The sequence below is a fragment of the Mycetomoellerius zeteki genome, unplaced genomic scaffold (genome assembly GCF_001594055.1).
Source record: "Mycetomoellerius zeteki isolate Tzet28-1 unplaced genomic scaffold, Tzet1.0 scaffold61, whole genome shotgun sequence".
In the NCBI taxonomy this organism is placed as follows: Eukaryota; Metazoa; Arthropoda; class Insecta; order Hymenoptera; family Formicidae; genus Mycetomoellerius; species Mycetomoellerius zeteki.
In genome coordinates this window covers 236,323-250,753 of record NW_017257621.1, presented here as the reverse complement: position 1 = coordinate 250,753, position 14,431 = coordinate 236,323, and positions in this window count along the sequence as shown.

The following is a 14,431-nucleotide window of genomic DNA, read 5'->3' as shown; positions in this document are numbered from 1 at the left end:
TTCAACATTTCCTCTTTCTTCGCGAAATAACTCTATGTTCATTTAATTCGTATTTACACAAAAATTGACGCATCCAGGGCAATATAGAGCTTTCAGACTGACTTTCAAGCTTTTCCTTTCCTGCATTACATAATATTTCTTTTTTTATTCGTAACTAATATTTCTTCCTTCTATTAACTGAAAATAATTGATTAAATTTAACGTTGTAATCGGCGATTTTACCATCAGTTCTGAGAGTGTATTCTTAAAAAAAGATGGTTTTGAAATTGATATGCGAATATGCGTGTTCGATAAAAACGATGGGAGAAAAATACATCATCGCTCACATCGGTTAAGATTCAATAAAGCACCCGTGCTTCCTTCTCTCTTTCTCTTTTGCCGCAATAATAATCGAGTTCCTTTTACTCGGAGCATAATTACGTTTCCTTCAACTCCTCGTGAACGAGACGGGACGAAACGCGACGGGACTTCACGTCAAGTTGTGTCGATCATAGCTCTCCTTTCACGGGGCAACATCTCGATAAAACCAGGCTGCGGAAAAGTTCACTCGGTATTTTCGCATACTTTAAGAGCCCTTTAATAGTTGCTAAAGGAAGCTTATAGAAAGAAAGTTACCTCGCTTAAATCCAATCTTTGCGCGCGAAGGAGCGCATTCATCCCGCGCATGAATCCCGGTCGAAGATCGTCATCGTCGGCATCGACGATGATGATGGGGACGAAGTTCTTAATCGACAATGTCGAGGCGTTTCATTACGGCGATCGATCAGCGATTGCAACCGCGACGGGGTATTAAGTTCCGAGAGGCTCAATCCTCTTAGGCTTCAGGTTTGCCGCGCCGCATCTCGAGAAGCTCTGCGTCTCGCAGAAACTCTCGCATCTCGTTACAATGCCGTTACTGCCGAAATGTTTTTTGCTCTCAACGTTAACAAAACGCAAAGAAGAGGGAGGAAAAGAGAGAGAAATTTAATCGGATCTATCTCGCGCGTCTGCACAAGTGGATCGTTGCGCTGCACAGACTGCTTTTTTTTGCGCAAACAACATTCAATGTAACGAAGATTGCTCTCGTGCGGCAAGCGTATTGTGTAAATTCCGCATCCTGCCTATAATGAATTTGACGAAAATCGACATACAGAAGTTTTATCTCTATTATTTTCTGAGGCGTATATGTATATGCAATGACAAAATTAAACGATTGTTTGCAACTATCTTAAAAATGTCAAAAAACCATTTTCTGATTAAAAATGGCATGTAACTTAATATAACTTAATAAACAAAAGAATTATTATCTAGACAAAATAAAGAAAATAACTTTTACGTAAAAATTACAGATTTTCTAATTTTTTAAGAAGGATAAGAAAAAAAATAAATTCTTAATACTTAATCATTTAATTAAATACTGCTTAATTGTAAAAGCATTCAAAATATAACTTTTTTTCTACCCATAGATTTTCATATTAGGGCTTGTTAAGCAAACAATGGCTCTCTTTACTGCACAGATTTAAATTATCAAAGCAGTAACATATAAATGTGCTTTAATTGTGGAAGATACAGTATATGGAGATGTAGTTTAAATTTTCTGAAATAATCGGAATTATTCCTTAATATGAAACAATTTTGTCTTGTGCAAATAAGTATTTTATTAATTTCTAAGAATTAAATGCGTTAATTTATCTAGAAACAAATGATTGAGATTGTAAATTGTAACATTCAGTTTATTTTCTGCTAAATAAGAATTCGCGCGTTTCAATTTTTTGAGACGTACAGAAGTATCCGAATATGTAAATATCTTACAGAGATAAGACGCGAGAGCGATTTGACAATCGTGGTCGTATAGTGATGGCCATATCTACTTTAATGTTTCCCACTTCAAAAGCAGGTAATCGGCGCTTTAGAACTTCGAAACTTGGCGAATATGTTGGACGTTCACGTCTCTACCTCACGATAGCCAAAATCTAAGATTCAGATATATGCCAATAGCGGTAGTCTGTTTTCTGCTAGTGATATTTGTTCCTACTTTAATTATGTAAAAATATTAAGTACAATAATGATAAATAAAGGTACGTTTAAATAAAGAGATATTTTTTCAATTTACAAAATATTAAAAATTATGTTATTATCGATATTAATGCAATTGTAAAAATTTCTGATTATCTTGCTAATCACTTTTTGTATACAATAGATTCTATAGTTTCCAGAATTTTTTACGTGCTTTTTCGGAATGCACGGTTTTTTATGCTTGCTACATATTTTGATTGGACAGTGGGCGTGGCCATGCGCAAGAGCATACCCTTATACTTCTACCATGGTTATTATGATCCTGCCTCACCGGCCGGGCGCTAGCTAGCTCCTGGCTAGTTTTCCCATCTTGGTACCCCAGCATAATTCTGTTTAGCACCTAGATGAAATACTAGATAGCGCCCGGCTAAATAGACACGCACGCACGCACGCATGCACGCACACTGCCGGGCTTTACAGGCACCTTTCCACAAGTTTTTCTAGGCGTATCCGTACTCACTTGTTTTCAAAATATTTATAATTTTAAAAATCGTCTGAACACAAATAACGCTCGTTTATACAGAGAGAATTAAATCACCATCAATAATAATTGACAAAAAGTAAAATTATATTAATACAGATATTCTTGCCACCAAATTGTAATTTAATATATATATTTGATAGTAAAAGAATTAATTAGCATCATTTAAAGAATAATGAATGTAAACATGATAAACATTGAAGCAATAGCGTGCACAGCTGATCGCAAATGCACCGCGTCGTTCCAATTTCTAGGAACAATCTTACGGCGTTCCCCGCTGTTTCTGAGAATATGCGTGTGCATAATAATATAATATTTTGCAAGCGCACGCAATGTAGATCGCAAGATAAAGGCACGTCCAAAGGGCCAAATGATCGATTTCGCACCGTTAAGACGTCTTTAAGACATGTTAATACTTGGTTTTTCGACGTTACAATTATTATGCAACAGTAAATTTATGAAAGTATATTTATTAATCAGATAAAAATAATTATGGCACTGACAACAATCGCGCCTCTTACTCTATATGCGCTTAAGAATATTCGTGTTTGACTGGTTTTTTGTTATCTAATAAATATATCTCTTTAAATGGGAATTATAGTGTAGGATTGGGTATTATGAGCATTGCAGGTAGTATGAGTACTCTTTATATTTCTGCAATGGTTGATATTACTAACTAAAAAGATGCATCTGTCTTCACAACATTCCAATATGTTCCGAAATTTTAACTAAATTTATATACTTCGAATATTTATCATATTAAATAAGCAAGTATGTTATTTTTTATTTCTTACTGTGTATTAAATCGGTAATTATCTTCTTCGGAACGACTGCCTCTCATAAAGCGATATGCTTAAAATAATCAACTTCAGAATAATATTACAAGAAAACTATACGGTCAATATTGCTCAAATTGTGTGATTATTTGTGTACAGTATTTATCTACATCATATAAAAAAATTACGACTCTAAGTTGATTTTCGACTAACAGGTGAACCTCCTTTATAAGACTATCTCCAATATCTTGGGTGCCTGGCATATAATACTTATTTTTTTATCTTCAACATTATACAATATGTCCACTTACATGTTTTGTATTTTAAAGATTCCAAACAGTTTATTTTTAGGTGGATTCCTTTCACGTGGAATGCCCCATATATATAATATACATATATACACACACATATATATATTATATATCTCAATCTTCCATTTCTGCATAATTTCCTACAAAAAATTTCCTATGCTCATATTACCCCTAAGCCCTCATATTAACCTACCTAGAGAGTAATAAGAGCACCTGCCACCATTTCAACATTTGCATTAAAATAATCAATTTCAATACTAAAATATATAAAACATCAACAAATCTATCAAATAGTATGCACAAGATTTTTTTATTCTTCAGTATGTTAGATACTATGTTCTTGTTATTCGAATTATGTCATAGATTATAGCATCATTTAAAAAGAAATATTAAATTTGTAAATATCTAATTTTACATTAGCTATATCAATGTTCTTTCTGTCAAGAAAGTACGAGGAAAGTAGAATGGAAGAGGGATCAGAAATTTGCTAGTTAGTATGGTGTTCCCATGACTTATAAATTTCTCTCTAACACTTGCTTCTAAGGAAGACCGCGCTTCTTGGAAGGATACTTTGTCTTTAGCTCTCCGTGATATCCAGCCGGCATTATTGACGATAAAATTTATTTATCGGTGTAATTTGCTAGTCCTATCCTCTTCCCTGAGCTAGTAAACACGGAAAATCTACGGACATTTTTATATTACAGAAGCCTTACTTGAATTTTGTGCGTCGTGCAATAAATATTATTCACTTTTATTAGTATTACTATCTTCTCTTTACTATATCCGCTTTTAGTAGAAACTGTTTACTCCTGAAATTTTGCTGAAATATACATGCTTTCAAGCTATATATTTATGTGTCAACTTTAGGAAGTTGTTAGTTGCAACTTTTCGGTCGAAATTTCGAAGATCAACTTTAAGCGTATGCGACATGAACAACTATGCAGGATATTCTAAATTTTACTCGTTATTGCATGTATCGATTTTCTACACGAACGCGCATCAAGAATCATGCCTATGGATTACTGGCGTGCCGCGAATTCGGCGTTTATCCGATGGCGCGATGGAAAAAAGCCGAGCCACGGAAGCCATTACACAGATAGTCTATTCGAAGGAAGCCAATAGATCAGAGGAAATGGGTTAAAGCGCCGAAAAAGTACATCCAGCGTCGATGCCTCCGGCTGCCTCGTGGCCGATAGATCACCAGTCTAAGTGCACTAAATGTCCCTTCCCCCGTTCGCCAGTTATTATGCGGCAAACTGCAGTGGCTTTTTCACGCGATGATACATTCATCATGCCTGACGCCATTTCCAGAAGGCATGTAAAGAGTGCGTCATGTGTGCAAAAGGAAATCGCGTACGAAACAGTCTTGACACGCTCGTTCACAGAATACATTTTACGTTAAGCCATTGCAGAGATATCGGAATATAGAGTAATTAACTATTTAAAGTCTTTCAGACTTTTCATATAGACTAGATTCCATTCGAATATGAACGGCATTGAAATCTCGAAGGTGAAAAAACGCACTCTGTGAAAAAATTTCCGTTCGAAAACATTTAACTGCGAAACGCGTTTCCATGAAGTTCGTATAATTATATTTTTGTGAAAGTAACAAAAAAATAATTTTGCCGTAGCTCTCTCGCTTCGAGCAGAGAGTTAATTTGTAACATGTCCTGCCGGGTGGCGGTTTCTCATCGCGCGAAGTTAAGTGATCGTCGCGGTTGAACTTCCACGTCACCGGGGAAAAAAGTTATCATAGCTCCCAGGATAGATTTCCATACTGAAGCGTAGATGAATGACGGGCAAATGGAAGCGGCGCGGTGGACGCCAGCTCTATCCATGCTATCCCTCGAGCTTACCGCGATATAGAGCAGGAGTGTGTGATATTACATACGTAATTGATGCTCGGCTATTTTTTCCGCGATAATATATTGTGGCGTTGCGCAGCGCAACTCCGTCTGCGCGAGGCATTACATTGTAACTAATGCGTCGCGATTTTTAACATGTGCGACTCGACATATCGTTGCTTGGAACGACATTTTTACAGCGCGGATGTTGGTTTTATATTTTTGTTGAATGTCGCGAGTAGATCAGGATCCTGCGGAGACTTTATCAACACGTCATTTATAATCGTTATCATAATCTTCACGTAATAGTAATAAAATTATCACATATAAACAAACAATTCATCGCTTTTTAAAAATATAATTTTATTATCTAGACTGTTTCAATTCATCATTATATCTTTATTATTACGTAACATATAAGTTAAATGCAAAAACATAAAAAATACTTTTATCAAATTGTTCAACTATAGTTGTTCAAATATATTTAAAAATTATTTTTACACAATAATTGCAATGACTAATTTTATAATAAGAAAATAATATATACCAGTTATGACATTAAACATAATTATATAATATAATATAAGTTCAATATAATAATCTCCAATATAATAAGAAAAATTTGATGTCGCATTAATTCACTGATTTATTTAAATTCTTTGTATAATATCATGTTTTATAATTTTAAGTTTTTTACAAGATAATTAAAGAATAAATTAATAAATTTGCATTCCCTTCTTTAAATAATAGTATTCAGATTAACTACATAATTAAAAACCTCAACTTTAGATAAATAAATATTTATTATTCTAAATATAAATTTGAATATTATATTATCTAGATATACATATTTACAACTGTAATACGGATATTACATAAAGTGTAACATACTTATGTAAAAAAAGTATTCATCGATATAAAGAAATTCAAATAGCAGTTCGTACTAACAAACTCAGGGCACACTAAACTATTGCACTAACTAGTGCACATTAAAGCCGCCATACACGAATTGACGTAAAGACATGTGTTTAATACTTTTAATATAAATATAGAAACGAATTAAATAGTGAAATTCTCAATACACTTTATTGTGCTATTTGGTAAAATATTGTGTTTATTTAGTAAAATGTATGATAATTATGCCGATGAGGGGAGCCAGCCCCGATGACCTTGATCTTGACATTTGTTGTCAAGGTCATGACTTTGAGTGACCTCCAACAAGTTTTAGCCGTCGCTCGTCATTCGCTAAAAAGTTGTTAACAGTTAAAGTTAGTAATTATTTCACTGCTTTTTGTACATGAAAAGTCAGATAACTCTGATCTTCGATTCTCACCCCCCCCTCTCCCTGCAAAGGGGCGCACGACTCTCACCTTCGACTCTCCCCCTCCCCTGTTTGAGAGTCGTTCATGAATCTTTCTTGCAGACACAATAACTTTTTCTAATATCTGGAGGAAAGCAGATTTGACAAAAATTCATTCGTAAGAAAAATTCGTTCACAATGCAATAAATATTTATGTTTTTCTTGTTTTTATGATTTATATCATCCCGTACAATGTACGTCTACAAAACACGATTAATTTTCTATTATTATTAATAAATCGATTAATATTAATATCAAAAGAAGATTACTTAACATATGACTTACTTGTTCCTAATCATAATTTCCAATTTCTAATTTTATCAGAAACTGTAACAGGTTTCAATACAATCTTATTTATGCGTTCATGTGAATAACAACAACGACGATGATAACGACGATAATAATAAATATTCCATAAATGAGTGTTTAATTATCTATAATACTAATATGTAATTTCATGAAATTTCATCAAAAAGTAATTAAAACTAATAACATTAAATTAAAATGAAATTTATAAAGATACTGATATTTTATACAATACTGATATTTTATACAAGTTTTTCAAATTATTACAATAATTATTTAAAAAATCGATTTCTTCGAAACACTATGGGCCAATGGTTGAAACGGTCAGACACGTATCGGTTTTTTTTTCGCTCAAGAACTGCCTGTAAAAAGCGCATCAAAATCCCCGACCCCATCACCTGGTGTTCCCCTTGTCAGTAGTCTACAATATTCTGTACAGGCTGGTTGACAAATTAACGATCAGGCGTTATACAAGCGTTAATAGGGCGTTATTGCCCCTCCAAGCTACGTTCTCGACACGCAATATTAGATAAAAGAATATTCTCTCTCGATGGTACGAACTCCAAATTTTAATGTAATTCTACGAACAGTTGATATCGTAATTAAGGAAATTAATCATGAGACAAAGATCACAGTGGTAGTCGATCGTGCTTAACTCGTCAACAAATGCGACCTCGAGCTTGACCGCGAAAATAACAAGAACTGTTATGACGAAAAATTAACGAAATTCTAAAACATGCGACAATATTATCTGAGATCTAACACTATCTCGACTGTAGGATGTGGTACAAAAATGTGACGCAACAGTACGATGCAAAATGACTTGGCTGTGGCTCCAGCGTGCTCACAAATGCGATGCAGTTACTCTGCGTAAAATATCAGACTCAACGAAATTCGACACTGTAATTGCGGATACGTGCGATCCTTCCGATCTAAAAATCGACGACTTTACAATACGTTACGCTCGTCTCACCACGGGATCTTCTTAGATCGACTCTCAACAATTCTGATCTCTCTGTGTGGAATGTAAGGTCCTGCGTCCTGTGCCCTCTCACACATCCGTCTTTAGAGCTTGCCATAGTACAAGTGCTGTGGCAACCGGGTCCTTTTGAGGGCACGCAGACCTACGTGATAAGCTTTATCGCGCCTTAATTGGTCGCGAGCCATATCGCGAGTCCCGCGAGTCGTGATAGCGCCACACACCCTATATCCTTGCGCGCGGAATATGACTTCTGATTGGCACTCCTGCTCTTAAGGCTCCCCTCTGAATTATCTTGGCGGAGTGTCTGTAGTTAGATGGACTCCTTGTTTGGACGATCTGTGCTTCCGAATTGGACGTCTTCTTTCAGCAGAGGTTCTCTCGCTCGTACTATGGCAGAGAGTGGCCATCCCCTCATACCTCTTTAGTAGCTCCCTTTTAGTGATCGCCTGTAAGGAATTCAGCGACAGGATGACAAGTTTATAAACAGGGCGTTAATTCAAAAATTCAGAAAGGTATCACCTGCGTACTACCCTTCCTCTGAGTAGCCTCGTGTCTCTGATATAAGTCTTCTATCTTCTTTTCTGCTGCCAGTTGAAGTGATGAGACGACGCCTCGTACAACAAATTATATACCGGAACCGTCAATTAAACCTAAATAAACTTGCAAGCAACAATAATATTTCGCGAAACGCAATAATAAGAATCGCTTGGAAATCATGATAAGCGCCGACACGCCCGCCCTTCGCGTCGGGAAAACACAGGACGGAAATGCCGCGCTATTTCGATCAGATCGAAGGATCCTTGTGACGAACGGTCACGTCACAGTATAAACATGGAAATTATAAATAAATAGTATCTCATCCGACAAAGCACCTTCCTCCAAGTTATCTTATGATAAAATTGATAAATTTTTAATCCTTAACAAATATATCTTTATCGCGTCGCACGCTTTACAATACGGATCGTTAAATCAGAGCTGACAGCTCGCTGTTATTTGCTTTGTGGTTAAGCAGAGCCTGTGGGGCATTTGTTACAGCAGAGATTAATGTGACGGCTCTGAAAAATGCGTAAGTAGCTAATTGCCCGTCGACGATGAATACTCCTTCGCGCGCGAGACGCTCTCTATCCTTGGTTGACTGCGGCTGCTAATGAGGCGAACGATTACATCGGGCGCTTTTACCAGGCGCTCGGTGTTTGCCAGCTTCTTGTTTCTGCCGTGCGCCACGAAGAAATCTCATGACAAGCAGCTTCTTGAGAAAACGTTTGTCTTTGAGACAACGCGCGCGCGACGCCGTGCCGTGGGTCGGAATGCGGAATGTACAATTACAAGAATAACAGCACGGTTGTTTGTCTCCTCCTAGATCCTTAAAATAGGACGATTACAAATAACGCTCATTTCGGGCAGGTAGCAAGAAAGGAGAAGAATGCAAGGATAGAGAAAACAGTGGAAAACGGACTATGTTTTTCTCACGTAATTAGCCGTGAGAGGATCCTTTGGATAAACGGAGGAAAGATAAGAACGGGACGATTCTTTCGAGATGGGCAGAGAAAATAATTAACCTTACCGTTTTTCTATAGCACAAAAGTGCCTGGTCTTACGCGATTTTCGCGTCGACGTTTAAAGGCCGTAATAAAAGAAACGAGACGTGCCATCGTCCCGAAACGGGAGACGCTTTTTTCCCCCATAAGAGCGTACGGGAAGCGTCGGAGGAGAGCTCAAGTGGAATTTAATTCGACAAAACAGCCACGCATACCGACCCCGAAGCATTCGAGTCGTCGGCGATTTTCTCCGAGTACATTTTTAAGGAATAATATATGACGAGGCAGGAAATAAATGTGAATGAATTATGAATACTAACTGTTATGAAATTATTTCTTTCTTGCGACGTGTTTCATGAAGATTAGTAGATCAGACCAAAGGGAAAAAGATATAATGTGTATGGACTTAATTGCATATTTGTCAATTAATGTAAAATATAAAAATAAAATAAGATATTTGAAAGAAGAACAATACAAAACGAGTTATTTACAATAATAATTATATGTTAATAGAGGAAAAGGTGGTAATGAAGATTCATATTATTAATATAAGCCCTATTTAAAATTCTGTTGTAATCAACTCAATTTAAAAGTTTTTAACGTATTCTTATGTTAGATAGGTATCGAAGTTGTAAATGACAATTGCTGTCGATATTTTTCTTGACAATTGGTGTCTATTACGAGGTATAAGTTTTTTTCGTATGACTTGTCAAATTTAATTTAATTTAAAGTTTTTAAGTAATGAGTTTATACCCGAAATTAATTCATAAGATACCATTTTCTATTTGGAGAAGATAAATAATCTTGAATACTATATTTTTGCTAGGACATAATTAAATATTATATAATATAAATTTTATCAATGTTTCTAAATTAGATTCCAAGTGGATAACGTGGGCCATAAAATTTAAAAAAAAAAACAATGTTTTTCGTTAAAAAATCTTTGTAGTTGTCAATTTAAAATGATATTAAGAAGCTCCTAAAAGTAGCCTCTCATTATCTGAGAAGCGGGAGAAAGATGGTTGTGGTAAACATTTATAAAGACAGGATCAATATAAGAGTATCGCTAAAAAAATGTATTCATGAAAACATAAACTTCTGAATTTGATAATATCTCAATATATTCAGAATTTTCTACGAATTCAAGCTGTTTGGACTTCATAAGAAGTTTCAAATAGAAAAAGATTCTGTAAAAATATTATAGAGACCCATTTTACCATCATATTCAAATAGTTCCACATTATAATGTCTTTTTTCGTTTAAATAATTTTTGCATTTTATAAACTGTCTTAATCATTTAAAATGTGTTTTATAAAACTTAAATTATTAGTAGCTGAGGTAATATTTTTCGCAATAAATTTATTTACAATTTTTCAACATATTAACATCTTTATAATATGATGCCTGATTGAGCATCAAATTATTAAAATTGCTTGTCAATTTAATTTGCGGTATTACTACAGTAGTTTAATTGCATTTATACACTGAGAAAAGAATATCTTAATTTCAAAGAAATATTTCTTTGCTCGTATTCAAACAAATTATTACTTTGGATCAATGAAAATTTCTTTAAAATTAAAATATATTTTTTGAAGTTAAAAAATATCTTAATTTCAAAGAAATTTTCATTGATCCAAAGTAATAATTTGTTTAAATACAAGTAAAGAAATATTTCTTTGAAATTAAGATATTCTTTTCTCAGTGTAGTGCAGAAAAACAATTCGGCGCGCAGTTCGAAGGACTGCAAATATGATATACATGCAAGTACATGTACATATAGTATATATATTATAGTAAATCAAGATTGAATTATTTACTATAAGTATTAAAGATCCAACTTTGACCGTTATAGGCATTTAATTTCTAGTATTGATTGTGTCTTCACATATGCGGTCTAAACTAAAGATTCTTAATATTGTTTAAATTATTAAATTATCGTTTGTGATATCATTAACTTACATACAATTAAAAAATAAAGAAATTACATAAAAAAAACGAAATGGGAGCCCATATTATCCATTTTTTACTCTATTAAATTGTATTTATAAATTTGATTTTTTTATACGATCTATCTATCGTCATTATACAACAAAACATATAAAATTCATGAGACAGGCGAAAATAATGATATCGGATCTTTATTTAGTTCCAACGAAAACTACTGGTTTAAATTTGACTTTAAAATAATTTCTAGGGTAGCATTGCGGTCTCTCGGATAGACATACGGAGTGATATTTAATTCATGACTATTCACCAAACAGCAGCGCGCGGTGCGCGCAGTTGGGAAGTTTAGCGACCAGTTTCGAGTTTATATACGCGAGCGGAACGCGATGAGAGTCAAAGTGAAGCATTTCGTATGGAAGAAGAGTCCCAAAGAGAATTGCGTGTAATGTGCAACTTTGTCGCGGATTGCACAAAAGTGCCTCTAGCGATGCGGTATTGACAGATACATACAAAGGGTTCGTCGACTTCGATTTTGTTTCCATTTACATGAAAGAAGCCCTGAAAGCCCTTAAACGATATTGCTTTATAATGTCAACATCATTAATTCAACTGATACGATCACGCGTTTAAAGATTATTGTATTATTCATTGAATTTCTTTGAAAATCTTATATATCTTGATTTCTTTTATTTATCATTGGTATTTCAATTTAGTATTTTAATTGTGCTTCAATTATTATTTTTATGTTTTACACATTTCAAATATATTACAATCTAAAACTTATACCTACACAATGGTCACTTAAAAAAAATTGTAGTTATTATATCAATTTAGTAATTTACCGATTAAAGATAATTATTTCATGGCATCGTGTACGATTACACCTTTTTTTTAAACGCAAACGTTCGTCTTACTCCACTTCAATAGAATGTCGACGCCGAGGATTGTCGTTAAAGCTCGTAATTAGAAACCTCATCGTCTCTCACGACGCAATCATGTTGGGAGTGCTCTCGTGTGTTTCTTTTTCCGGATTGCGGCAGCCGCGGAAGTAAGAAAGAGCGGTGCACGTAAGAGATCGGCGCGTGACTAGGGTTTTGCAGTGTGTCGCAGAATTAAAGCGGGTATTTCAACCCGAAACCCAGACGCCATCGACTACCTCGACTTCACCGGTCACGCTGCGCTTTGTCTCTGATTTTCATCGAAAGCATTCTAGAGTTATGAAACCCCGGAGACAGAGGAACTCCGTATTCTTTCCGGACGGTGATTCAATATCTTTTGCGGCTGAGGAAAGGCCGTGCATGAAAGCGGAAGAACGAAGAAAAAGAGAGAAATCGTGGAAGGTAAGAATAAGAGGGGGAGGGAAAGCGGCGAGAATTGGATTTTCGCGTCTCCCTAAAGCTGACGTGATATTATCCATCGAGGGGACGGGCACTCCGCGGGTTACTAGGATCAGCTGCTAAGTCGCTCTACGCGAGAGTTATTGCTATAGTATAGTAGTACAAAATGACTTCTTGGTAGGAAATATATAGACTCTCTGATCTTCCTTTGCGTTATGATGTAGCACGCGTTGCGAGGATTAAGTATATCGTAGCAATGATTAAAACTGCAAATTTTTGTGAAAAAGGAAGTTAACACAGACATACTGACCAAGCACTAATTGATCACATCATTTTAGAAATTTATTAAGGAAAACGTGAGATTTGTAAGATATGTCGTTATAGAAACAGAATGTGTGTTTCATTAAACTTTTCGAAGAGATAAAATGTAGGTCATCTACCAGACGCTACCAGAGTTCTTAACTTTATTCAGGTTATTTCCGTATTACTTTCAGTAGTACTCGTCATAACTCCAAAAAACAAATTAAGAACTATAGAAATTCATTATCCACCGCGTATTGTTCTAAACTGAAGATGTATGTATTACTCATTGTCAAATGGCTGATGCTTTAAGGAGGTCTCTTACATTAGAGGGTCAAAAGATTCAATTTTTTTTTATAAATCGATAGTACAACTCTTCGAGAATATGTCCCAAAAATTTTAGAGCGAAATTCGAAGTCCTTCGGTATAAATTCAGCGCTTGTATATACAGGTGCATAGCGCACAGGTTTAAAAAATAATTAAAAAATTTTGTTTATTATAGTTGTAATATAGTTTTAAAACCATTCAATTTTCATTCTGGAAATTTTTTTCTATCTCTTATAGTCTCAATGATATTCTCTTCGAAAGAAAAAAAAGATTTTCTTCGAAGGGATGTTTCACCTCCTAAACCTCAAGTTAAGAACAAACAATTTTTTGTTCTACATGTGGCCCCGCCCTAATTTCGAGTATATATGTAACGTGCATAATTTTTTCACGAAGTAAATGTTTGATGAGCTAACAGCATATGGATACAGAAATCTGTAATTTATTATTTTTCCCAGCTTTGGACACAAAATACACCAGGAGCAGGTACATTAACACGGATATTTCAATCATGGAGAAGGAGTTCTTATTCTGTGCAATTAATTTGAAGAACAGTAACAAGAACGTAAATGCTTGCTTTATCAGTAAAAAAGGAGGCTCCAGCATCCCCTTAATGTTATTTAAAAGTTGAAATATAAATGTAATGGAACGTAAAACTAATGTTATTTCCGAAGTCGAAGAAATATCCGCGCAAGAATATTTTGTCCCTTAATTAATTTTTCTAGCGTTAATTAGTCATCAATCTCGAAAAAATAAATATTTCCGGTTTACTAATTAAAATTCTCCCGGATTAAGAAATTAGATCTACTATCATTCATCAGAAAGATGTCAGAACAGTGTCCTACAGATGCGTGGATTAAACTGTATGAATCA